The sequence below is a fragment of the Panthera onca genome, chromosome D2 (assembly GCF_046562875.1).
Source record: "Panthera onca isolate mPanOnc1 chromosome D2, mPanOnc1 haplotype 2, whole genome shotgun sequence".
Taxonomy (NCBI): domain Eukaryota; kingdom Metazoa; phylum Chordata; class Mammalia; order Carnivora; family Felidae; genus Panthera; species Panthera onca.
This window is the reverse complement of record NC_138349.1, coordinates 78981850-79009167: the sequence shown is the minus strand read 5'-3', so window position 1 is coordinate 79009167 and position 27318 is coordinate 78981850. Positions and strand designations below refer to the sequence as shown.

The 27318-nt window shown below is 41.3% G+C and overlaps 1 long non-coding RNA gene across 1 annotated transcript in view; it reads left to right on the top strand.

Annotated features, from left to right (window-relative positions):
* The window catches only part of LOC144613227 (uncharacterized), a 255709-nt gene that overhangs the window by 81434 nt on the left and 146957 nt on the right, over nt 1-27318 (top strand). Inside the window, exon 2 of the long non-coding RNA XR_013550620.1 lies at nt 9679-9765. This is a non-coding gene — a long non-coding RNA (uncharacterized LOC144613227). The remainder of the gene's footprint in view (nt 1-9678; nt 9766-27318) is intronic.

The following is a 27318-nucleotide window of genomic DNA, read 5'->3' as shown; positions in this document are numbered from 1 at the left end:
ACAGGTCAACATAGCTCAGGTCAGAATTATAAGAGATATGTGGGTTGGCCTCGATGTGTATACAGTGATAATGGCCAAATCAAATCCCCAATCTATTTTCAAGAGGAGAAGCCCAACATTGGTTGAGCTAATATCTGAAAGCGGGGGTGAGGAGCAGACAGGACTCGGGGAGCAGCCTCTGGTGGGAACAGTGTTTCAGCTGTCGTCCAGAAGGTCTCTCAGTAACCAGAAGATTTCAAACGTGGGGGTTTGATATAAAGGTGTTACCCCAGGATATTCCTTACAAGGGTCCTATTATGTATCAGCAGAGTCGGTTTCATGGTTAGCTTGCAGTTCTGCTGTGGTTTTCCCAAATTGGAGGCAGTAATCATGGAGTCTTTGTCAGCACTAGCTTTGAACTGCTAAGTGCCTTAATCCTTGCCAGCACTGATCAGGATTAAGGGGCTGGGCCGAGCAGTTCTCAGTCTGCCTGCACCGTCGTCTGACTTTAGGTTTTCCGCTGAAAGTCAGCAAGTTGTTGGGGCTTGGTTTTCTCTGTCTGAGTTGGATTCTTACTTGGAATGATCTTTGATTTCAAATTAATTAATGAGCCCTACGATGCAGCCACTCAAAATATCTCCCTGGAAAGCTGTCAGTGCTGACCATGAGCAATAAAAGTGTTGCCATCTTGAAATTCCTTATCCAACGTGAAGCTCCTAGCCGCCTCCTCTCTGCTTGTTATCATGATATCCATGGGCTATTTGCCGCTTGTTTTGAGAAAATGCTAGCAGTCACTCTGATTTTTCAGCCCTCTTTTGATAATCGCCATCATCTTAAATATTATATTTTCATATAAAAGTTGTGAATATTGGTTCTGTTTCCCCGGAAATGCTTCCACTGCCTTTTTCAGAGCATGGATGGACACGTTTGGTGAAGCACCTTTATTACTCTAAGTCACAGAACGGGGGCTCCTCCTTGAAATGCAGTGTCTTCTTAGATGCTTCCAGATATTTCCTGTTTGTTTACTTTTATACGGTATAAATGGAGATATGAACAATATCAGTGGTGGCTTTAGAATGATTCTGAGTAGAAAATGGGTATCTCTACTCTGTGTAGAGACAGCCAGTGCTGAGTGCGTTCTTGAGTATCTTGCAAGTTGAAGGCATCTGTTAACTGGGGCTCGCATCTGTTCACCTTCAGGTCAGTGCCCTGTTTTCTTGGCCAGACTGACATCAGGGACTGCGTAGGACAGGTTTGGTAACACACTGCAGTCATGGACTGATGAAAAGGCTGCAGAGTGGTTTGTAGCAGACAGCAATTTAGAGCTGGGAATACGAGTGATGCACATTTTAGGGCACAAGGACCAAATTTTAATAATTTGGGATATTTAACGTCTTCCCAGATGATCCCCCTATCTACACTTTAAAAGTCTCAGTAATGGCATATGACACCTCATTCCCCCTCTCCAAAGAGTTTTGCTTTCTTTTCATTTTTTTCATTCCAGTCTTAACACAGATGCTAGGCAATACAAGACAAAGCTTGGACAACTAGGTTCTAGATCTAGTGGGCATATATGGTCTGCAAAATCCTAGAATTGACTCCACGGTATTGTTTACCTTCTTAGCAATTCCTGTGTCGTAACTTCAAAGGGATAGTTTTTACTCTTCAGGAGGATAAGCGATAAAAGAAAGATGGTATTTTAGGGAGGCATTGCTCTAAGACATCCTACCAAGCACCCCTGTGTTCAGGAAGCAGAATGTGACTCTCTGTAGCAGTCTACCTGCTTCTCATGAGAACCGTTTCTTCATGGCTCCTGGCCCTTCCCTTCACAAACATCCACAGCAGGGTGAAAAGCCCAGACCAGGGAGAAAGGTGGCATTCTTCAGACCAGACAACAGAACGTACAGGAATACACTGCACCAAAGGACCAAGGTGATTCCTGGCTAGAGCTCTGTTCTCTGACTAAATTGTGGCTCCTTTCTTATACTGACCCTCTCAGCTGTGCTGTCTGCCCCTCCTTCTGCCTTGAGCAGCTTCCCAGGACTGAGACCCCCTTTGCCTTTCTTGACCCGCCCCTAGGCTCTGCTCTAGACTTTCACTGCCACAGCCTCTTGCTGACCATTGCTGCATGGCTGAGGACACCCCTGGACAGTATGAGGAACAGACACTCAAATTGCTGTGACAGATTAATCACCTGTTCCTTTGCTAACACGAATTCCCCTCTGTCCACCCCAGCAATACCACCAAATTAATCAGGATCGAAACCTTATCTTAGAAGGGATGCCATTTGCCAAGTTGGGCAAACTGTTAATGTGCCAACACGCAGTCCTTGATCACAGACAAAATTTCTTCGGGGAAAGAGTAGTCGTATCTTCTCCAATATTTTCATACAAGAGCCAGTGCTTTCGCTCTGGTGATTTTACAGCTCGTGGGGGATGTATTTAAAGCTTGAAAACAATACTCAGGGAGAAAAGATGGACTGCATTCTTATTACTGTCATTAAAAATAATAATGTTTTTAGTTATGTATTGTAATGACTCTAATTCAGGGTCTTGTAAGCTGCTTTAGTTGAGTTGCCTCTAAAAATACATACGGAATGTATCTGATGCTGTTTATTTCATATTTTTGGTAATATTTTGTGACTGTCCGCCAGACTTCATGCTGTTACAAGCAGAGGTATTTTGTGTTTCTCAAGACCAACAAAGTACCTTTGCTTCAGGGACATTCTAATCCCCCTTGAGAGAATTTGGCCATACAGATTCTCTTATTTTGGTGAGGTACCCTTTCTAAATTATTTTGTTTATTGCACTGTGCCAATTTTATGCAGTCTAAGTAACAATTAGTTTTAGAGTGAATTCCTTTGCTCTTAGTTATTTTTGAAATGTTACAATAAAAAAAAATACGGGAAACTTTCATTGAATTGCACACTTCCAAAGAAGGTAAAATGCATTTCTTATTGCTATTTTATTTTCCTACTAATGGATATTAACTTCTGTTCTCTAACTGGTGTCTTGTATGATTGACTAACAAAGAATAACAAATTGACTTAATTTGGGGACAACTGTCATGGACAGAGCAGTGGATGAGAATTTTAAAAAACGCTTGTGATGTAAATTAGGAGAGGGGGCAGTGAGGACCCTAGAAGGGACAGATTTGTTGGGCCAGAGAAGGAAAGATTTGGTAATGTGTGAGGAGTATTTGATCACTGTGGAGATTTAAACCAATGTGACAAGAGATCAATATTTGCTTCAAGAAACTTCTCTGTTTAAGTAGGGGAATCTACTTAACCTTTTGAGGGAAAATTGTTTGTAAATTCACCTGAAACCAATAAAAAGATATTCTTCTCATACTGTAAGCCAAATACATTCGAGATTTTTAAAAAAATTTTGAAGGAGTTGGCACCTGGGTGGCTCAGTCGGTTAAGCCTCCAGCTCTTGACTTCAGCTCAGGTCATGAACTCAGGGTTCATGAGTTCGAGCCCTGTGTCAGCCTCTCTGCTGTCACCATGGAGCCTGCTTAGGACTCTCTCTCTTCTCTCTCTCTCTGCCCCTCCCCTGCTGGTGCTCGCTCGCACTCTCTCTCAAAATAAATAAATAAACTTTAAAAAATATTTGGAAGAGAAAAACAAAAATAAAAGAACTGCTGAAGGAAATATAAGTGAACGATAATATGACTGTATGGTAACAATGGAGTATCTAGGTACAACAACAAAAAATTAAATTGTAAGGGGAGGTGTTTATACATGTTTATTTATTTCTGAGACAGAGAGAGACAGATCATGAGTGGAGAAAGGGAAGAGAGAGAGGGAGACACAGAATCCGAAGCAGGCTCCAGGTTCTGAGCTGTCAGCACAGAGCCCAACGCAGGGCTTGAACTCACAAACTGTTATATCATGACCTGAGCCAAAGTCGGTCGCTCAACCAACTGAGCCACCCAGGAGCCCCGAGAAACATTTTTTAAATTTCCATTTGGCAAAATGGTTGCAAACAAAAATAAACTAAGAAAACAGTGCTTTGTGCTGTTTTCCTCTCCATGGAATGTTCTTCTGTCCCTCTTTACCTGGCTGACTCTCATGTACTCTTCAGTCTCAGCCTAAGCCTTATATCCATGGGTGGTCTTCCAGGATGCCCTGATGAACTGACTGTTTGAGGTCTCCCACCATACTTTCTTCCAGGGAAACATTTACCAACTACGTCACAGGTGACGTTATTAGTGGCCGTCTTCGCTGCTAAACTTGGGGCACAAAGGGAAGGAGCCAAGCTTGATACTCACAATGCCAGCTGCAGCTCCTACCACATCTTATCTAGCATATAGTAGGTTCTCAATAAATATCCCTTGCCATTGAAATGAATGAGTGTTTCAAGAGCTCATTATGAAAGAGTAGATGAAGGATATGAACCAGTAATTCCAAACACACACACACACACACACACACACACACACACACACACACACAAGTGCCCAGAGACACTTGTGACATTTCAATAATAATCAAATAGAAGTTAAATCATATTAATGTACATCTCAGTTGTCTATAATTGTGTGTGTGTGTGTGTGTGTGTGTAATCTTTGTCAGAATACCTAAGAAAATGAATAATGTCATTAATGGCCTGTGAGGGTGTGATAAAACAGGTTTATACACCGTTTGTGGCAAGCATTTCAATTGGTACAGATTCTCTGTAAAACTGAATGCTGTTCACACAGAATTTTATCTTATGAAAATAATTTGTTGGGGCACCTGGGTGGCTCAGTTGGTTGACTGAGCTGGACAAACTCTTGATTTTGGCTCAGGTCATGATCCCAGGATTGTGAGACGGAGCCCTGTGCTCAGGCTTTGCGCTGAGTGTGGAGCCTGCTTGTGCATGCTCTCTGTGTGTCTCTGTCTCTCTCTCAAAATAAAAAATAAAAAAAAAGAGAAAAGAATTTGTTTAATGGAACAAGGATGCATGTAGAAAGTTAAACTTCTGATGACAGTGTTTTGTAAGAGTTCAAAACTGAATATAAACTAATGCTTATTTGTCAATAAGACACATCGGGGTGCCTGCTGGCTCCATTGGTTAAGCATCGGACTTTGGCTCAGGTCATGATCTCGCAATCCATGAGTTCGAGCTCTGAGTCAGACTCTGTGCTGCCAGCTCAGAGTCTGGAGCCTGCTTCAGATTCTGGGTCTCCCTCTCTCTCTGTGCCTCCCTCACTTGCACTCTTTCTCTCTCAAAAATAAATAAACATGAAAAAATTTTTTAAAATAAGACACATGTGTATTTATCTGCATGTATGTGTGTATATATATGATAGTAAAACCCCATTTTTGTAAAAATGCACTATAAATGCATAACTTTTGAAATATCTTAAGAAAAATTCTGAAAAGTATGCCCAACATATTAAAAGTATGCTATGTCTTGGTATTTATTAGCATAATCCACTAATTATCCATTGATCTATGCTTTCCCTCAGTCTAGCTGTTTTGGGATAAGTTATAAGGTCCCTAAGAAGGATGGGTGTCCGGATAGAAATTTAACCAGACAGGGGCATCTGGGTGGTTCAGTCGGTTAAGCATCCGACTTTGGCTCAGGCCATGATCTCACAATTCCTGAGTTCAAGCTCTGCATCGGGTTCTGTGCTGACAGCTCAGAACCTGGAACTTACTTGGGATTCTGTGTCTCCCTCTCTCCCTGCCCCTTTCTGGCTCATGCTCTATCTCTCTGTCTCTCTCAAAAATGAATAAACATTACAAAAAAAAAAAAAAAAAGAACGTTAACCAGAAAAATCAACTGACATGATGAGACATGAAGGTATAGACGACTCCTCCTCCTCCTCCTCCTCCTCCTCCTCCTCCTCCTCGTCCTCCTCCTTCTCTTCCTCCTCCTTCTCCTCCTCCTCCTTCTCCTCTTCCTCTTCCTTCTCCTCCTCCTCCTCCTCCCCCTCCTCCTCCTCCTCCTCCTTCTCCTTCTCCTTCTCCTTCTCCTTCTCCTTCTCCTTCTTCTCCTTCTCCTTTTTTTTGGTTTTTCTCCCAAAAGCAGAACTTGAGAGAAAAAAATGTATGTGCCTGTGGTTGGTTCTGGAACACTGTTCCTAGAGAAAGCATTAGGGACAGGGGTGTGAAGCAGGGAAAGAGATAAAATCCATTAAAGACTACATTATCAATTTGACTGCCACTTTGGTGACTAGCTGCTTGATTTCATGGGCTTCGGAGGTAAGATTAATTTCATCTGCCTTGTGGCAGATGAGAAGTCTGACTTTCTTGTTCCCCCTGTGCACACCCGTCTCTGTGGGGCTCAGGAGCTTAGGAACCAAGTTCTGCCAGGTGGATGTGACTGAGCTATTTGGAAGGAAATAACGAGAAAAAATGCAAATAATTATTGCAATTGCTAATTTTGGAGGGAACATTGTTGTGATCATAAAATCCTAGCAATACAATTAGGCTTCAAAGCATTCCTTTGGGAATATTAGTTACTCCTTGGGAGAATTTCCTCAGCAATCCACAACAGTTGTAGCTGATACTGTTGAAGGCCAGAGAAAGCCCACACAAGGAAAGCTGCATTCAGTCTTTCCTGAGTTTCTAGCATGAATTACTAAGACTTCAGAAGAGACATCAGCCCCACTTCAGAAATGAAATCTAAAGAGCAGATACCTAGTTTGGGTTGCTAAAGAGAAGGGATTGCAGTGTAAACCAAGCAGGGGAGTGTCCTGATAAGCACACCTCTACAATTAGGGATGCATTTGTATCCAGAAAATGTTTTTAATTCCTGAGCCCTGATAAGGAGTTGATAACTGAGGTCAACCATACTGAGAATGGTTTTTATTTAGGATTGAAGGGGAGAAGTGCATCCGGGTGGCTCAGTGGTTGAACGTCTGATTTCGGCTCAGGTTCATGATCTCACAGTTGTTAGACGGAGCCCTGTGTTGGGCTCTGCACAGAGTGTGGAGCCCGCTTCATTAAGATATGTCTCTCCCTCTGCCCCGCTCCCCCACTAGTGCTCGCTCTCTCTCTCTCTCTCTCTCTCTCTCAAATAAATAAATAAATAAAATGAAAAAAATAAGATAAACTTTTTGAATCAAGAATTTATTTTTGAAGATAACATTGGCATGCAATTTGTTTAGTTTTGGATAGCACAGTAGAGGTGGCTTATGCACTAATTAAATATGCTTACCTTGAAGAGCAGATCTATTTGCATGTAGAAAATGTGAACAGACAGGAATGGGAACTACTAGCATTATAAATGAGTAACTTTCATTTATGTAGGTAGATGAATGAATCTGAGGTTTAAAAATAAATGAATCTTACTAGGCCCATGCTCTTACAATTGAAAAGTTAGTATCATTGAAATTCTGGTTAAATTAGAAGTGTTCTAAAATGGGACTAATTGCCTTTTCGAAATGAAGAACAGTGTGGAGGTGAGCCCTTTTTTCTTTCTTTTTAATTAAGGCATAGTCATTCATTTCAACTATTTTATATTTAGTTTGGCATAATTCAATTAATAGGAACGTGATCCAGCGGTAAAGGAGAAAAGCTGGAATAATTTGCGTAGTGCTGTTCAAACTCTATCACGATTGGCCATTCGCTAGGCCAGTTCTTCCAAAGGAATGTGGGATGCTTGGCCAGAAAGGACTCTATTAAGTCGTTCTGCTCTAAGGGAGAGAATTTGAAATAAAGGGTATTTACTTCTGTCAGCTTTAATTTTTCTCAAGTCTCCAACCCATTATAGTTTTTAATTGGAGAAATTGATATCCATTCGATGAGTTAATTGTCTCTGTACACTGCTCAAAATGCATGTCTTTCTCTTTCTAAGGAACTAGAATCTCCATCTTGGGGAAACACTTGTGGCCATCCATCTTTTGCTTTAATTTCCTTGCCAACCTGTTCTTCTGACCTTTTCAGCCCCTACTAATTTCCATACCTTCCTCTACTGGTTATTTCAGTAGTGACTGTTGGAAATGTTACCGAAACACCAAGAAGTTTTCTGACATCCTTCACTTTGCCTTAAATGTCTGCTGTGGCATTAAACATTGGATTGTTTGGATCTCAATCTGTCACTTTAAGGTTTTCCGTTAAGTGAGCAAACTATCCCTCACCCATTGATCTTGTACTGGCCGTGGCATTTGCTTTGTCCAACAGAATATGGGCAGAGTAGTGACTTGTCTGTTCCATGCTGAGGCCTCAGTGTCCCTTGCTGTTTTCCTGCTCAAGCGCTTGTCCTCTGTCATCCAGTGACCGCTTGCCTCAAGTAGCCATGGCTCCAGGGAAAGGGAAGAGATTCCTAGAATAGATCGAACCGAACTCAAAGTCTAGAAGTAAATCCAGGTGATCTGTAGGCTGAAGCAGAACAGCCCCAGACAAACCTGTGGGTAAGAAAAATGAATGTTTGCAGTTGTCAGCCACTGACTTTTAGGATGGCTTGTAATGGAGCATTGTTATGGTGATGAATGACCTCAACCTATTCCTTTTACCCACTCGGATGAACTGAAACCCAACAACGTGTACCCCTCTATCCTCACCTAGCTAAAAATTGCTATTTTACCTATGTCACTTTAAAGCGATTGAATCCGTTTGGAGACGTATAACTGTTCTGGAGTGTAAGCCAACATCATCGATTCAAATTAAAACTAAGCCTCTCCTACAACCTTGCACTCCTGGGTATACATTCAAAAGAAACGCTCACCCAGGCCCACAGAGGAGCATCCACGAAATTGTTCATTTCAGGGTGATGTGCTGCAGGGAGTTTGTTAGAACTGGAGTGCAGTCAGTAGCAGGTAAAGGGTTTATTGGGTTTAAATAGATGAATAGGCAATCAAACTAATCAATAACAAAACAGATTCTCTGTCGTCTCTCATTCAAGACATAACAGGTATCTATAAACCATCCACCCATTTACAGTGATCATCAAGTAATCAGACCATAAAACCAAATCCTCAGTGGCTGTCACCAATGGGGAATAATAATTATCCTCCTGTAACAAACCAAGAGCAAAATCACTCCATGCCCACCTACCATGGAGAATCACGCAGCAGTTTGAAGCGACGTTGTATTTGTACACATGGCAGCCTGTGGAGTTTTAACAACATAATATCCAATGTGTGTGCGTGTGTGGGGGGGACAAGGAGCTAGACTAGGATATCTGTCATGTGTGCACACATGAACACATGGAAAATAGCAACATTTAAAAACATCACAATAATTCTCTAGAAGGGAGGCAGGAAGGGAGTGCGACATGAGATGAACGTTAGCACATGAAAAAACGTGGCAAGGGGAGAGCCGAGGAGGGATCCAGGATGAGAGTATACCATGGACCGGGAGCATCACAGAATCAAATCTGCCATCTGAGTTAAAAAACAAAACAAAACAAAACAAATAGGTTATTAAAGTCTTGCCACGAACAGCATAAAAATAGTCATCTTATTTTTTTTCTCTGGGAGCTATTAAATGATTGATTTTTCTCATTTCGTCTTTTGATATACTTGAACTTGCTTATACTAGATAGCATAAAAGTATGATTTAATTTTATTTTCTCTCCAAATAACTAAATCTCTCAGTCTTTTATGGAATAATCCTTATTTTTTTCCATCTGTGATTCCTCTGTTAAGATAAATGATTCTATGTCCTCTATGGACTTAAGGCTACTTCATGTTGTATTGAATCGTTTGCCTATTTTCCATATTACTATTTCAATACTTCAATATTGTAACTTTATATAATTTTAGATGTCTTCCCCTGAGACATTCAGTGGATTCACCTGACAGAACTGGATAAACTTCCTCTCTGGAGACGTGGGGAACCTCATGCCCAGGGTAAGTCTCAGTATGATGAATCCAAAGTGGCAGTAGAAAAATTAATTTCTCCTCTTCAGTAATTTTTTGTTTTGCTGTGTTGTGCTTTTGGTTTGTTTAAGGGAGATAAATTATGATCCACTGGTGTCAGCACGATTGGTAATTTGCTTTATGGTCTGATGGCTTGCTGATCTCCATAAATGGATTAATGGTTTATTGAGATATTTTATCTCTTGAGCACAAGATGATGGAGAATCTGCTTTGTTACTCCAGTTTATTTGCTTGCCTATTTGTCAATTTGATTGAAAATCAATTATAAATTTTATGACCAATGGGAAGGAGAAAAATCCTTTAATATCTAGACTTGTGGATTTTTGTGTTTCCATATTTATTCTTGCCAATATTGTAGAATGCTACTGGAAACATCCTCTATGTTTATGTGTCTACGCATCGTAATTTAGAACCGCCTTTACCTCTTATGATTGTGTAGTGTTTTCCTGTTTCTCAAGAGTATTAATGATGCAGGGACACCTATCTGACTCAGTCGGTTAAGCCTCTGATTTTGGCTCAGGTCATGATCTCACAGCTCGTGGGTTCAAGCCCCATGTTGGGCTCTGTACTGACAGCTCAGAACTTGGAGCCTGCTTTGGATTCTGTGTCTTCCTCTCTCTTTGCCCCTCTCCCGCTTGTGTGCACTCTCACTCTCTCTTTCTCTAAGATAAACAAACACTAAAAATTAATTTTTTTAAAGAGTACTAATGATTTAGATTTAAAAGATCCAGTTTTGAGAGGTATGGATGTAAGCAAAGGGGCTATGTTTACCCATAAATAAACACTAAAAAAGATTTTTTTTTAAAGAGTACTAATGATTTAGGTTTAAAAGATCTAGTTTTGAGAGGTATGGATGTAAGCAAAGGGGCTATGTTTACCCATAAACTATCCAACCCAAAGTGGGAGAGCATTAAGTCCCTGTATAATTTCTCCAGGTAGAAATTACTGGCCATGGTGAAGCTAACCACATCTTAAGACATTTTTTTAAACGTTTATTCATTTTTGAGAGACAGGGAGAGACCGAGCATGAGCAGGGTAGGGACAGAGAAAGAGGGAGACACAGAATCCGAAGCAGGCTCCAAGCTCTGAGCTGTCAGCACAGAGCCCGATGCGGGGCTTGAACCCCTGAACTACGAGATCATGACCTGAGCTGAAGTAGGAGGCTTAACCCGAATGAGCCACCCAAGTGTCCCTAAAACATTTTTCTTTTTTTTAGGCAGGGTAATGATTGCAGTTCTCTCTGCTGTTTTGTAGCACCAGTGTTACAAATTTGGGTAGATATTTCTCAGATGAATTTTATATGCATTCCATATTCCATTCTAAGTCATATGAAAGTTGTATTTCTTTTTCTTTTAAGTTTATTTATTTATTTTGGGAGAGAGAGGGAGGGAGGGAGAGAGAGTGCTATGAGTGCATGTGCAAGTGGGGGGAGAGTAGAGAGAGAGAGGGAGAGAGAGAGGATCCCAAGCAGGCTCTGAGCTATCAGCACAGAGCCCGATGCGGGTCTCAAACTCACGAACCGTGAAATCATGACCTGAGTCGAAGTCAAGAGTCCAACACTTAACCAACTGAGCCATCTAGGCACCCCAAAAGTTTTATTTCTGAGAAAGATGCACAGAGATGTTCATATGGCATAGCTGAGATCGATAGTTAACAGTCACAATTTATTATGATTATGATTTTCCCAAGAGGAAAAGGAGAAAATCATGAGAAGTTTGGAAGGTGTTTGGATACTTCAGGATTGGCCCAGTGGTCACCTGAAATACCCAGTGCAAACACACGCACAGCCACACGTGGAGCTCCCCACACCCAGAAGCATGTCCCCGAGGGTCTGTGTTGGGTTTTACTGAGAGCTCGGAGATGAGCAAGGGCATTTCCATAGCCCAGACAGAAACAAGTCAAAGTTCAGTTTTAAATATTCCTCTTCTCTTTCCCTCCTTTTTTAGGAGACAGAAATAACAATTAATGGGAAAACAAATTCCCCTCATTTTCTAATTCAGAGAAATGTTGTTCTATCTCAGACCTCCAAAACCAGCTCTGAGACTCCCTAGTCCTACATCGTGCAAAAGCTAGTTAAATTGCTTCGCTGTACAGAGAGCCGTCCTTTCAAGGCCCCTCCCTCCCCTCCTCCTTTGCACCAAGGTTTTGAAGGCAGTGGAAAGATAGTAGACCTCTCCTCACAAACAGGTTCCGTCACCCAGGCCAAAAGGGCACTATGGCTGACATTGCAGATCTCTTCTTTTGCCTACATCAGTGCAGTCTGATATTTGTATTTCTGTTTCTCTTCCCCCTCCATTTATGTGGCAATTGTTTCCCTTTCCCTTATTTATTTTTAAACATTCCGTATATTCCAGAAGTGTTTCTTATAACTGGCAGATAGGTGGATTCAGTTATGTAAAATAATTTATATTTTCATTTTTTTCTTTTCTTTCCTTTGTGTCTACTCCATTCCCACCCTCATTTTTTAAAAATTTTTACATGTTTTTACATTTTTTTACTTTTACATGTATATTTCAAAAGCGTTTAGTATAATTGGCAGTTAGTTGGATATCATTATGTAAACTAATTTGAGGGCTGTCTCAGTTTATCAGGATGTGATCATCTGTAACCATTGTGCCTCATTCTTGGATTCTGAGGATAGCATTTTTCTGCCTAATCTGACACTCTAAGCTTTCTCTTAGATTGTAAGCAAAATGTAGGAAACACTTCAGATTCCTTGATGCGTCACTCCCGAAACGACACTGACTTCTCATCCAGATGAGATCCACCCCTGAATCCTATTTCTCACCTTTTTAATGAAAAGCAAAGGCAGGAAACTAGGAGCCCAGTGAGAGAGAAAGTAAGGCATCTTGAAGAAGTGGCTTCATCTGTCGTATTTTCCTATTTCCTCTACTGGAGATTAATATTAGTACCTGCCTCCTGGGTTTTGGGTTAGAATTAACTGAGATAATACATTGTAAAATTCCTGGCATAGTGCTTGCCACAGAGCAAATAAAATCGTATGTATATACTTACTGTAATCACTATTATTATTATCAATCAGTGTGGCTGGTTTTTAAGCACCTTCATTCCTTGGGCTGAAACGTATGGCGCCTCCCCAGCAGGTACTCGAGGTACTTGGGGGCACCAATCACTGTCACCAGGGTGCAGGAGGGATAAGGCTGAGTGTGAAGAGACTTAGGGCAGGTACAAGTCAGGAGATGTTACCATAGTTCAGGCAAATCAAGATGACTGCCTCCTTCTTGCTTGCAGTCCTGGAAATTCCTACGTGAAAGGAAGCATCACATTGGTGATGGGACAGAATATTTGCGGGGGGGGGGGGGGGTTCCTTCACAGTTTTGTCACTTCCCTTTGTGTAAGTTTGGGGAAAAATTTCACTTCGGGCAGCCTAAGTGCCCTGATCATTAAAGTCGGTAATGACAGTATCTCTCTCGTGAGTTACTTTGGAGTACTCAGGCAGATAGTACCCACCAAATGGTTTCATAACCAGAAAGCACTATTCACATTTCAATTATTTAAGTAAAGAGCTTCCAGAATGTCAAACTCAATGCTGCAAACAAAAGCTAAATCTGAGTTCTTGGAAAAGTCTGGTAACAGGGCAAGAAATAATTTTCACATCCCTTCCCCCCCAACCCCCCTCATAGAAGAACTTCCTGGATGTTTATTTTCCTTCTTAAATAGATACTTCCTTTCTATCTAATTTTGCAGCCTCGTACAGCTTCATCAGCTATCAGCAAAATCAAGCTGTCCTCACTTGACTTAGAATATCATAGAAATGATAAACTGAACAGCTTAGAATAGCACAAACTGGAGAGCATAATGCAAGCGTTTGAAGTTCAGAGTCTTAACCGTTATACACAGGCTGTATGTGTTAGCTTTCCAGAGCTGATTAAAGCCACGCAAGTTCAATCGTGCCATTGTTTGCATTACACAGCATTTGCTACGTTCTCATTAGCGTGTGGTTTTCATCGCAACAGTGTAAGCCGTACGTTAAATTTAAAGCGTGGCTTTAAAAATGCCTTCAACACTGATGTCAAAAACAAAAATCTGCCCATCTCCAGGCTTTGAACATAACTTGTACAATTTGGGAATAACTTACTCCTCAGCTTCTCAATATTTACGCTTTAATGGCCATGTCTCCCTGAGAAGAAAGATGTTTATCAAGAATCACATTTTAAAAATGCGAGAAAGATCACTTTTCTGCTATTTTAAAACAGTCTTCAGAATGAGCATAATGCACTCTCTCAGACAACTTTTGGGCTTCCATTATGAACATTTTCTTCTGTAAGCCTTGAAGAATGTGATTTCTGAAGACACAGACATGTAAATATTTAAAGATTTGAGATGCCCCGCCCCCTTCCTGAGGGTGCGGACCGCTTCCCATCCATCACTTCCTTGAAGGAAGGGTTGCCTGAGCTTTCTCTAAGATGTCTCATTTAGGCCCAAAGTGGTAGGAGTCATTCAGATTCGCAAAGCACATTGAATTCTCATCCGTGTACCATCCAAGGAGGTAACTCTCTGATCTAGCTCTATATCTCTCTGTCCTTAGCCACAACCAGCCCAACTCCCAAGGCCGAGCTGGTCTGCAAGATCCTAGGAAGGTCCATCCGGACTGAAATGGGTGCCTGTGGTGTGAAATCACACTTCCTAGACAGAGAAGAGTTGGTTGCATTCGGTGAACATTGAAAAGAATCTCTAGAGCTCCCCCATTGCTTTACGAGGCACTCTGTCCACTACTTTACCTTCGTGAGGGTGAGTCCGCAGTTCCCAGCCCATAATTAAGGAGACTCCCCTCCCACTGGCATTTTCACGAAAAGTTTGCACTGTCGCAACAGACGTTCATGCTATAGGGGCAGGACGTGACAAGTCCACAAATGATCATTTGGCTAATTCCGTATGCACGTATGACTCACGACTCAAAGCATCACCGTCAAGCCGCCTTTGTGAGAGCGACAGCTGCTTTACATTAAGCATCATTATGAAACAGCTTTTCCTTATAGAAGATGTGCAGAGAATAATTTCTTTGTCTTAAAACAGGGTTGAGAAGACCAGATTGAGCAAGGTCTCCGTATTTCATGGCAGGATCATAAACTCTGACACTGGCTCCCTTTGCCCCCTCGGGGAAGGGAAAGGCAGTGTGGAGCAAAGCAGTTAAGAGGCATGGCCCCATTTGTAGTTTGATTTGCTCACCACAAGCTGGATGTCTTTAGGGCCTTTGATTCAGATGTTTTCCAGGTTAACCGTGAGCCTCATGGAAATGTATTTCTTTCTATATGCTGAGCACTTTTTCTGTTTTTTTTCTCAGATGTCCAGGGATTTTATCAGATTTTCAACAGAGTCTGATTCCCAGCAGGTTAAGAACTACTCTCAATATGTAGTGAGTCTCATAATGGGGTTTCATTTCATGGATCTTTTCATTCTCTCCCAATCTCATCTAAAGATGATCAAAATAACAGATCATGACCAAAAGGAGGAGGCTTCATTTTCATTAAAAAATGCACAAATCCAGACTTCATTGCAAAAGATTATATTTTCAGTTACTCTGAACAAGGCTAAATTTTGGGTCAGTCACGGAGAAGGAAAATTATTTTGCTGATGGTACACAGTGGAATTTACTACACTAATGGACTTCAGAATTTTATTTTGACTTGTGGAAGTCTGCTTTCTGCTTGGTGCTTTTTAAAACAAAGGGAAACCATCAAGTGGAAGTTTAATTATCTTATTTATTATAATAACAATTAAAGTCGTCCTCCTTTTTCATCTCTTAAGCGTGTTACTGCTAACTTATGAGGGTAACAGGAAATCCAGACTTTCTGCCCTTAAATCTAGAGAGTTGGTTACTTCCGTAGCTCTCCCCTCATGGTGGCCTGTACATGGTCACTGATGAGTGCTCTGTACGCGGTCATTCCAGCTACCAGTCTGCATGTCCCTACGGGAGCAGGTTAGGTATGAAGTGCTTACTGTCCTTTCCACTGTCCCCAGATTAAGTCAGCTATCGATCAGATGTCACCCATGTCTCACTGAAGAATCGGATGTTTTGTGGTGGTTTTTTTAAGATCAAACAATGAGAAGGATAGAGGCTGTAACTTTAACAAATTTACTTCCTTTTCCCACATTAGGATTAGGGACCTTTTCCGTGTTAGGATTAAAATATCCTTCTATCTGGATATTTAAACGTTACTTTTTTTCCAGAGGTGACTTTAAGCTTTCCAATACCATGCTCTCTCTGCTTCCAGTGAACGTTCATTCTTCTCTGAAGAAGGAAGAGTTTCTCTCTCCAGAATGGCTCAGATCTCCCCTGATGCTAATCACAACCCTCCCTCCAGAGTCTCCCCCAGACTCCAGCAGTCCACTCACCAATGCTCTTGGATGGCTGACTGGTGCCTTGGTCTTAAGATGCTCCAAACTGACCTCATAATCTTCTTTCCCAAAACGGTTCTTCCTCCAGTCTTTCCCCACTGCCTTCTCCTCTCTCTCTCTCTCTCTCTCTCTCTCTCTCTCTCTGCCTCTCAGTCACTCTCTCACCTACTTCCTACCCCTTTTCTCTTGGCTCACTCCCCTCTGGCCACCCCGCCTCCTTGCTATTCTTCCAACACAAAGCACTGGAGACATTTGCTGTTGCTCTGAATGATCCCTCAGATAGTTTGTGGTCTTTGCTCAACCTACAACCTTCAGGTCCTTGCTCAAATGTGTCTTCTAAGTGCAGATTTCTCAGGACACACTGTTTAAAGTTACCACCCCTCTGCCTATGTCCCTGGTCCCCTTCTCTGCTTTATTCCTCCCTGTAGCACTTATGTCCTTGAGTCATAACATATAGTTTACCTACGTATTTCTTTGTGGACTGTGTCCCCCAAATCCAACTAAAAGGTAACCTCCGTAAGGGCAGGGATTTTGTCTCTGATGGTCACTGCTGTATCCACTGCACCTGGAATAGTGCTTGTCACAGTTTTTAGGCTCTCAGTGTTTGTTGAATGAAGTTATGAAAGAATAAAACTAGCATTATATTTAGAATAGCCATTTACCTTGGGAGTTTAAAATCTGTAATATTAGTGGGAAACTGGCCATTTATGGGTGGACTTCTTTGTATTGGAGTGGAGAAAAGTCCTGTATTAGACATTTACAGCTATTGTGGTCCAACTAAAGAAATACCCAAGCTCGGGACCCTGCACAAAGGTTTCATCGTCGGATTGAGGTAGCCAATATGTTTGATGTTATATGGCAACTTGGATTGATTCATCAATCAAAGTACGTATATAAAGGCATACAATTAGGACTTGACATCAGTTAGGATTAGGAGAATCTCCAGAAGTTTCCATTTTCAAATAAAATTTTACAAATCAATTCTGTGTTCAACTTCACATTTTATTTTTCTTAAAAATGGTGTTCATCACAAAAGAAGTAAAGATCACTGTTTATTAAATATCTTTTTAAAAATGTAGCCAAGAAAAACTATTTAGTTTTAATTTTTTTTAAGATAAAAAATACTGGTGATAGGAAACAAAGCATGACTATTAACTATGGATTTCTTTTTAATTTACAAAAGCACTGGAAAGTAAATCACCTTTCTCTCTTCCAACCCACACCCAACATTGGCTTCGAATCAGTTGTGAAAATACAGGTGTGTCATTTTATAGATCCCCAACTTCAGAATAATGGTGGATGAATTTATGGTCACTCTGGATTTTCACGTAATTAACCTACATAAAAATTGGTGATACCTCATGCCATATGACATATATTTAGCATTTGCTTTTATTTTGCCCAAGGCAGAATACCCATGGTTGAACTGTATTTGGGGGTTGAGCAGCGATGGAGCTGGATTTTATCTCCTCAAACGTTTGGTTAATCACTTCATTTTTTACATAAAGGGAAAAAAATGCATCCAGTGGAGTTCCTGGCACAGGGAAGGCATGCTATGATTGCATCTGTGTGTGCGATTAGAAACAGAGGCAGTTGGTTGTGTTGGTTTTTATATTAAATTATAATTGCTCTAAAAATTGTATTCAATATAAAGACAATTGAGAATAAGTTTTAGAGGTAATGCTAAAGTCCAGTCCCATTCTTTCACAGTGAATTATGTTGAATTTATCAGTAAACCATTTTTACAGGAGTTAAGGACTCAGATGACTTTAAAATGTGGTGAAAATTCATGACCTGTGTCATGAAAAAAAAAAAAAACCCAAAACCCAGATTGTCTGTTTTTTAGTGATATTCAAAGGTCAGCACAATTCATCATTATCTTCTGTGGCAAAAGGTTATTTTATGACAAAAATTAAGGTAATAAAATGGTTTCAAAAAATTAGCACATGTTCCCTAGTGGTAACCGGCTGCTTGAAATTGCAAACACAAGAAGGGTTTGTAGGATATCCGTGGTGGTTCCATCTATTTTGGGAGAACCAGTCTGTGGCACCAAGTGGATACTTCTAGAATAGTGGAAACATTCGATTTCATGCACAGACTTATTTATTTAATTTACATATCTGTGCTCAAATTCCAGCATCCTAAGAGCAAGTAGGAATTAAATGTCCACAGGCCGGGGCGCCTGGGTGGCTCAGTCGGTTAAGCAGCCGACTTCAGCTCAGGTCACCATCTCACGGTCCGTGAGTTCGAGCCCCGCGTCGGGCTCTGGACTGATGGCTCAGAGCCTGGAGCCTGCTTCCGATTCTGTGTCTCCCTCTCTCTCTGCCCCTCCCCCGTTCATGCTCTGTCTCTCTCAGTCTCAAAAATAAATAAACATTAAAAAAAAAAGTTTAAAAAAAAATGTCCACAGGCCACCTGAATAAGGGGAGTCTGCTTTGACGTGCTGATAATTCTTGCTCAGCCCTCACTGAAGAGCAGCGAAAAGCTTTGCCTGGCTTCCTGGGGAAGGGATTTACCTGGGCACCCAGGGAGGTGCAGAGCTCGTGACTGAGGCAACTTATACTTGACTGCTCATCTCTGTCCTTTGGTCAAAGGGCAAGTTTTTGTTTGTCTCATCCAATCTCCTCACCTTTGCTCTTCTGTGGAACAAGCCCAAGCTGACTTGCTAGCAAGGGAATCATCTTTTCTCAGATGTGTAAGGGGTTGTATATCGGCACATCGAAAACATCGTCATCTTCTCTCCTTCCATCACTGCATTTTATTTTTGCAGGTGAGGTCTCTGCTATCCATACAGTTCTACTCGGGGAAAGAAAAAATCAGATTGAATGAAGCAAACCAAAACAGAAGTAACACTTTTATTTTCATTTCATTTCCTCTGTCTTAAATAGCCTGGTTTCCATGTGGAGATACTGCTTAATTCCTACACCCTTATTTTGTATTTCTAACTAACATACTGTTTTCACTTTGATTGTCTACTCTTAAACTGCTCTTTTCTAGAGAAGACGATAACCATTTGCCATTTGTGTAGGTAGACATTGTCCTAATACTTTAACGTAAGCATGGATTTTTTTCACTTTCTCTCTGCTATTAAACCTGTGAGGCAGAAATTATTATTCCCATTTTATGGATGAGGAAATGGAGGTTCAAGAGGTTAAGTAATTTGCCCAACATCTTAGACTCCAAAATTTCAGGTATGGGATTTAATCCAAGGTCTGTGTTTCTTACCATTACTATGCAGCCAGGATACATGAGCAAATCTACTGGTTTCAAGGAAAGACTACAAATGAGACTAAAAGAGTGTAGAATGACTTAAATTCTAAATCAGCTTTCAGTCCAACTTTCTCTCCATTTCCAGCACCATTTGCTCTTTCTAATTCCTTCTTAAAGGGCTTTGTGTTTTCCATCTTTTTTCTGTCAAATTTGCTCTTCCCACAGATGCTAGACATGTCTTTCAAATGTAAATCTGATAGTATTATTTTCTTCCTTAAGCTTCTTTGGTGTTTCCCTTCACCTACACTAGCAGTTTTCCAACTGTTATTGCACGCAGGTGCTCTAGTGATTCAGCAAACGCTCGATTATGATTTTAGTTTGAAATAGTTGTAATCTTCTATACTGTTTCAAGAGATCAAGTGTGTTTAAATGAAATTTATTTTTAACCTTTTAAAACTGGTGTGGGATTAAGGGGCAGTCTACCAGCTGATTGCTCACAATGCCTGAGGAGAAGAGGCATGGAAACCTCCCCAATAAGAATAGGTGTTTACATATATATATTTTTTTAATTTTGGAAAGAGAGAGAGAGAGAGAGAGAGAGAGAGCATTTTAAGCAGGCTCCGTGCTCAGTGTGGAGCCTGACGTAGGGTTCGATCCCACGACCCTGGGATCATGACCTGAGCTGAAATCAAGAGTTGGACACTCAACTGACTGAACCACCCAGACCACCCCCCCAAAAAATAGGTATTTTTAATGCCAATAAACTCAGATTTCTATGAGGCACCTTTAACATCATCAGCAGAATGTAAATTTGTTCTTCCCTCGAAGTATTTAGTGCTCTCAAACAAAAATAAACAAAATAAATCCATAACAAAAAAACCCCGTAATTTTTACTGGTGCTGACCTACATTTGCTAAATATTTTACAGCTGGCACAGACTAAATGCATACCCCAATCCCAGTCCTGTTGCAAACTGATGTAGCCGATGTGGTTATTCTGAATTATCAGTTCTTTTTGATGGATATGGGCACTGGCTAATTTTTAGAGATAGCTGAGGTCTGTAGGTTTCCAAGCCTACAGCTGTGCCGTGATAGGAGCCGTTAAAATGATGGTTGAATCTCAGACCGACTCCTACCACACATACAAACCATCTATTAGCAAGAAATGACAAAAAGTTGTAGTATCACTTCTGAAAATTTGAAGTCCCAGCTCTCTGTCCTTGCACTTTACATAGAACATTCACTCAAGCCAGATGTGACAGCGTTTTAGCAGCCAGTTTTCTGGTCAAGGGAAGGAAATATTTTTCTGATGATGCGCTGCAGAATCGCAAGCTTAGAGCTTTGCTTTGTAAGGTGTAGGACGTTGAGCTCATTGGATTCTTGGGTGGGTTTCTTAAAAATTTCTAGTCAATGGGCATATCTTGAAAAATGTTAAGATCCATGATGCTACGTAACACAGTGTCCTCTGTAGCTGATGGAGAAAGCATTAGCACTTAGAGTAGCTGTATTTGTTTGAACTGCGAGTTTGTAAATAACAGACTTCTAAAGGATAACTAAGACTGGAGTTGTTTACTAACCACCTGTAAGATACGGAGTAAAACAACTTGAACCCCAGCCTCACTAGAATGAAGTAAATGGAATCCAAAAATTCATTCACGTAACACACAGGTGATCTTGGGATATGGGGCCTAGAGAACATGGGGGAGGCTGCCTGATCCCCCAAAGGGTAAGAACTACTGGACGCTGGCAGAGCATTGGAGAAGAAGGACTGGTCAGGTGATGGGAGACAGTCCCAACCAATTCATGATTCAATGTGAGTTTTCATGGGATATTTTTTGGCATATATCAAACTGTCTCTGTTGAAGTATTTCAAGATAAACTGCAAACCATAGAAGACCTCACTAGCAATCAAGTGAAATGCCTACCAAGAGTCCCTTGAAGTTGACTGTCCCAGTAACCATGAGCTCTAACCTAAGTAAACGGTCACCCACTAGTATTTATTAGGAATATGTTTTATTTTGTACCTCTGTATTTTAAAAATCTTTAAGATGTGTTTCAAGAAAATGTTTAATTTGGAAAATTTCAAAAGAGCATTGAAGGGGCACCTCGGTGGCTCAGTCAGCTGAGTGTCCAACTCTTGATTTCTGCTCAGGTCATGATCTCACAGTTTGTGGGATCGAGCCCCACATTGGGCTCTGAGCTGACTGTGCAGAGCCTGCTTGGGATTCTCTCTCTCTCCCTCTGTCTCTGCCCCTCCCCACTCTCACGCTCTCACTTTCTCTCTCTCTCTCTCTCTCTGTCTCTCTCTCTCAAAATAAGTAAATAAATTTTAAAAAAGAACATCAAAGAGAATATTAGGAAATATTTCCCACATAAAACACTGCAAAGATCAAATATATTTTAAAGAAAATTTGAGAACCATTAGCCACTGTACTTCAAGGGTTTGTGTAGCCAATGTTAACTATTTAGGAGTGATGAGCAACTTGAAAAATAATTCCAAAAATTATATTTAGTGTATGGAATGTCTTCATTTTTCATGCAGAAATAGTTGTTATCAATTTTAGTTTGCAGGCCCTTGTGATAAATGTAGCATATAAGCTACAAAATGGGCTCTGGAGATAGATGGCCTGGATTTGGAACCTGGCTCTTCTCTTTATTTACTGTACAATTCTGTTGTTTAATTTCAAGCTTTATTTTTTTAATTTTATTTGAGGGAGAGAGAGAGGGAGTGCATGCACATGTGCTCGAGAGTGAGCAGGGGAGGGGCAGAGGGGGAGAGAGAGGATCCCAAGCCGGTTCCACTCTCAGCGTGGAGCCGGACCCATGACAGGGTCCCGTGACCCTGGGATCATGACCTGAGCTCGAATCAAGAATCGGATGTTCAACCAACTGGGCCACCCAGGCAACCCTGTTTAATTTCACTGTTTCCTACTCCCTTGTGAGTAAAATGGGATAATGTTAGTACCTACTACATAGGGTGATGTGAGGATAAAATGAGTTGAATATGTAAAATGCTATGACTATTGCCTGGCTCATAGGAAGTATTTTAAATTAAGCTTTTTTTGTTTTCCTGAACATCTAAACTATCTGATATACTCTGACTTACCCACTGACTTGCCCTCCCTAAAAATGTTTGAGAGTCTTATAATAAAGAAATTTCAAGGAATGACTGTTCCTGAAGTTCAGTACATGTTGGTAGTAACGTCTGTTGTCAGAATAATGATGTCCTATAAAAGTGGATGTTTCTCTGACTCTATGCCCATTTCAGGCATTTTCCTGTTGTAATCACAGGAAAGGTCACCAAAGACCAACCACCTTAGGTTACCAATCTGATGTTTATGAATCCCCTGCGGTGTTGGGGAAAGAACAGGTAATGAGCCCCTGCTATTCACAGAATGGGTAATACTCTCATTCCCTTCGGAGTTGCAAGGGAGAACCCTGGTGATCTCTTTCCTCAGTGACGGACTGACTTCTACAGTCTAAACTTGACGCATAAGCTCGTGTTCTCATTGGCAGCCACCATTGCTCAACCTGCGACTCCAGAAGCTGCAGAGAAAAGTTCCTTCTTCTCCCTGTCCCCAGAGAGCCAGGGATGGGCTCAGGATCTGAGCTCAGCTGAAAGGACATTGATGACCAAGGTAGGGTAGGAGTCACTCATGAAGCCACTGCAGTGTTCCCGCAGTGGAGATGGTGTCCTGCTGCACACAGATGCGTCCTAGCTGGATTGTCCCTGCTGAAGGTTGAGTTGCCATCATCCTTGATTTGGGAAGTTCAAGGTTGTCTCAGTTCCCGTGCACTTTCTAAGCTGTGTCTCCCGTTGCCAATGCTCTGAGTCCCCATACCTTCCAGTAATCTGTCCTGCTTGTTTCAATATCCAGACTTGGGAATTTCTTACTTGGTAATGAAAGTTTTTGAATATTTATTTATTTTGAGAGAGAGAGAGAGAGCATCCAAGCAGAGGAGGGGCAGAGAGAGAGGGAGAGAGAGAATCCAAATGCTTAGTGCTCAGCGCGGAGCCCAGTGCAGGGCTCGATCCCACGACCATGAGATCATGACCTGAGCTGAAATCAAGACTCAGATGCTCAACGAACTGAGTCACTCAGCACTTGGTAATGACAAATTTTGGATACAAAGAAGAAAACTGTTTCCTAAAAGAACTCCAACCCTATCTCTGTCTTTAGTAAATGTTAAGCAAGTATTAAGGCTTTTGGTGAAAGGACTATAAATCCTTAGCCAGTCCTGGGGGCTCCCCTGAAGGACTCATCCCTGGTCAGTTTATTAACCCCTTCTTCAGGTTTGCTGGCACACAGGCTCTCCCTTTGTCCATCAAGGTCCCAGAATAAGGCTTCTTTTGCCACTTCTGCTTAATACAAGTTGTTGAATGACTATTTGCAAAAATTTCTCTCTATGACTTAAGAGTTAATTTGGCTAATATGCAACCAAAATTCAATTTAGAAATAAATATGCTGAGAGTGTGATTGGTGGGGTTCACTGAAGTGGCCTCATTGCACTTGATGCTTGACTATTTAAGTCGATGTCACCAACTATAGCTTGTGTAATTATAGTAATAAGGGACTAAGTTTTTTCGTGTTTTATAAACTGGATCTCTGGGTAGCTATTGTTGGAATAAGGGGTTAATCTGCCTCAAAAGACTGAAAAGCGATGCCCTGCAGAATATGCTTCAAAGTATTTAGCAAAGGGTTAGAAAGCCCTCTATGATTTGGGCCCAACTATACTCTTCAGCCTCATTTCTGTCTACATAATGACTCATTCTGAAAACATTCTGACAACTGCTCAGCTTGTAGTCCCGCTTCTTCCCTCCCACACAATGTGTTGTTTTTGCCTCATGTTTTGCCTTCTGCCTGCAATGCTTTCTCCTCTCCTGTGAGTTGGTTAAGTGCTGCTACCCCTTAGGACTCAATCATTAGCAACGGTGTCTTTCCTGCTCATATCTGTGTGGCCGGTGTAGGATCCCTTTAAGGTGGCTCCCTTGTACCACAAGGAAAGAGATCATAAGAAATACATATTTCTTATTTCTTACATATCTCCGTCCCTATTTCTGGCACAGAGCAACTAAAACCCCTGTAAATTCCTAAGTGATAAGAGCACTAGTAACCTTTTTTGTTCTAGTATTTGGACTTCCATCTGAGTTCCTGACATAGGACTCTTGACACCCTTGAAACTTCCTGGGTGACAGCAGTGTCTTTCGTTCCAATGAGGTGACTCTGGGTGTATTCTTGGATGAAGGCTGGTTACCAGAAAGACCATGCCGTGAGTTAGAAGCTTGGAATTTTCAGTGCTTGCCCCTCCCCCCCCCCCGACTCCACTCTTCTTTTTTTTAATAAAAAATTTTATTTTTTATTTTTTTTCAATATATGAAATTTATTGTCAAATTGGTTTCCATATAACACCCAGTGGTCATCCCAACAGGTGCCCTCCTCAATACCCATCACCCACCCTCCCCTCCCTCCCACCCCCCATCAACCCTCAGTTTGTTCTCAGTTTTTAAGAGTCTCTTATGCTTTGGCTCTCTCCCACTCTAACCTCTTTTTTTTTTTCCCTTCCCCTCCCCCATGGTCCTCTGTTAAGTTTCTCAGGATCCACATAAGAGTGAAACCATATGGTATCTGTCTTTCTTGTATGGCTTATTTCACTTAGCATCACACTCTCCAGTTCCATCCACGTTGCTACAAAGGGCCATATTTCATTCTTTCTCATGGCCACGTAGTACTCCATTGTGTATATAAACCACAATTTCTTTATCCATTCATCAGTTGATGGACATTTAGGCTCTTTCCATCATTTGGCTATTGTTGAGAGTGCTGCTATCAACATTGGGGTACAAGTGCCCCTGTGCATCAGTACTCCTGTATCCCTTGGGTAAATTCCTAGCAGTGCTATTGCTGGGTCATAGGGTAGGTCTATTTTTAATTTTCTGAGGAACCTCCACACTGTTTTCCAGAGTGGCTGCATCAGTTTGCATTCCCACCAACAGTGCAAGAGGGTTCCCATTTCTCCACATCCTCTCCAGCATCTATAGTCTCCTGATTTGTTCATTTTGGCCACTCTGACTGGCGTGAGGTGATATCTGAGTGTGGTTTTGATTCACTCCATTCTTTTAAGAAAGGAGAAGCGCTAAAAATGGAGGTGATGATTGATCATGTCTATGTGATGAAGCCTGCCTAAAAATTCCAAAGGTACAGAGTGTGAAGAGCTTCTGCGTCATGAACCACAAGGAGGTGTGTAGACAGTGGCACACCCGGAGAGGATGTGGAGGCTTCCCGCCCCTTCCCAATACTGTGCCCTAAGCATCCTTTCCACCTGGATGTTCATCTGTATCCTTTATCATGTCCTTTTATAATAGACTGGTAGACGCTAAGTAAACAGTTTTCCGGAATTCTGTGCACTGCTCTAGCGAATTAATCAAGACTGAAGAGGAGACGGTGGGAATCTCAGATTTATAGCTGATTGGTCAGGAGCATAGTTGACCGTCGGAACTTGCCACTGACATCTGGAGAAGGGGGGTCGGATGCAGTCTTGTGGGAATGAGCCCTTAAGCTGTGGGATCTGATGGTACCTCCAGGTAGACAGTGTCAGAATTGAGTGCAATTGTAGGACACCCAGTTGGTGTCAGAACACCACTTGGTGTTGGTGGGGAAATGCAATCCCCCCCGCATTCGCATTGGTTCCAGAACACCCTTTTAGACTCCATGAATGTTAATACGTGTCATGACAGCGTCATGTTAAAACAGCTAACACGTCAAATTTTCCACGTTTTTGTTTGACACTGCATACATATATGTTAAAAAAAATGGGAATGTGCTTAATATTCTCTAACTTAACCTGCTTCTCCTGCTTTTGTTTTCCCCGTTGAACTCTAGTTTGAGAGGTTTGCAATGGTTTTTCCTAATTCAGTTAACACTGACTGTGGTATTGCAGATAAGAACCACAAAGCCGTTGTGGTTCTCTTTCCTTTGTAAACCTGGGTTTTTTGTTTGTTTGTTTGCTGTTTTTGTTTATCTTGGTGCTATGTTTTGTGCATGTGTACAATGTGTGTATCTGGACACTCATAGGAAGTCAAAAGTTCTAGTAGGATATGTGTGTGTGTTTGTGTGTGTTTTCCCAAAGTGTTTTCATCAGCTATGGAAATTTGTCATACATAATTTGATTATTAATTTCCATATTTTTTCTTTTGTTTAAAGTGTGTTGGCGTGCCTAGATTTACCAAGCACGTATTTTACCTTGTACGTGTTGGATCTTTTCACTTTTCCATAGTTTTAATACAGTTGATCTTCACAAATTGAGTTTCTAGAGCTTGCATTTTGTTCTTGAATTATTATGGGGTTATGGATTTTTTCATTCACGCTTTCCATTTCTAAGAGCTCTTCCTGCAATCTGATTGCCTCTCTTTGCAACTTGCTCTTGTTCTTATCGCTGCCATTCTCGTGAATCTGGCTGAGAATACTAATTAGATATTTGCAAAGACCTCTCTAATTCCTTTCACGAATTCTGTTTTCTTTCATAGTTTTTGTTCTCATTTTCGAGTGCGAAGTTATCATTTCTGGCTGCTCTTTTCCTCACATGCCCAGTGTTGTGTACTGATTGCTCATGTTTAAGCAAAAATGAAAAGGTAGCTCCTTGTTTGGAGAGCTGGTGCTGGTTCCTCCAGGGATCCTGTGGCCCAGTGATAATCTTTCAGCAGGCGCTGTGGCCGCAGGTCTGTCTCCACTTCCTTCTCGCATCTTTTGTATTTGTATTGGGCACCATGGTGGCAGCAACACAGGGAGAGGATTCAGAATCCAACTCTTCTGTGTTCAGATGTTTGCTGGAGATCCTAGAGAGCTGATTTTTCCCCCTAAAAGTATAGTCAATTGATTCTACACTATTTTTGATTAACTTCATTCTCAGCTCTTTGCAATGGAAAGGCAATTATGTACTCAATTCAGATAAATAA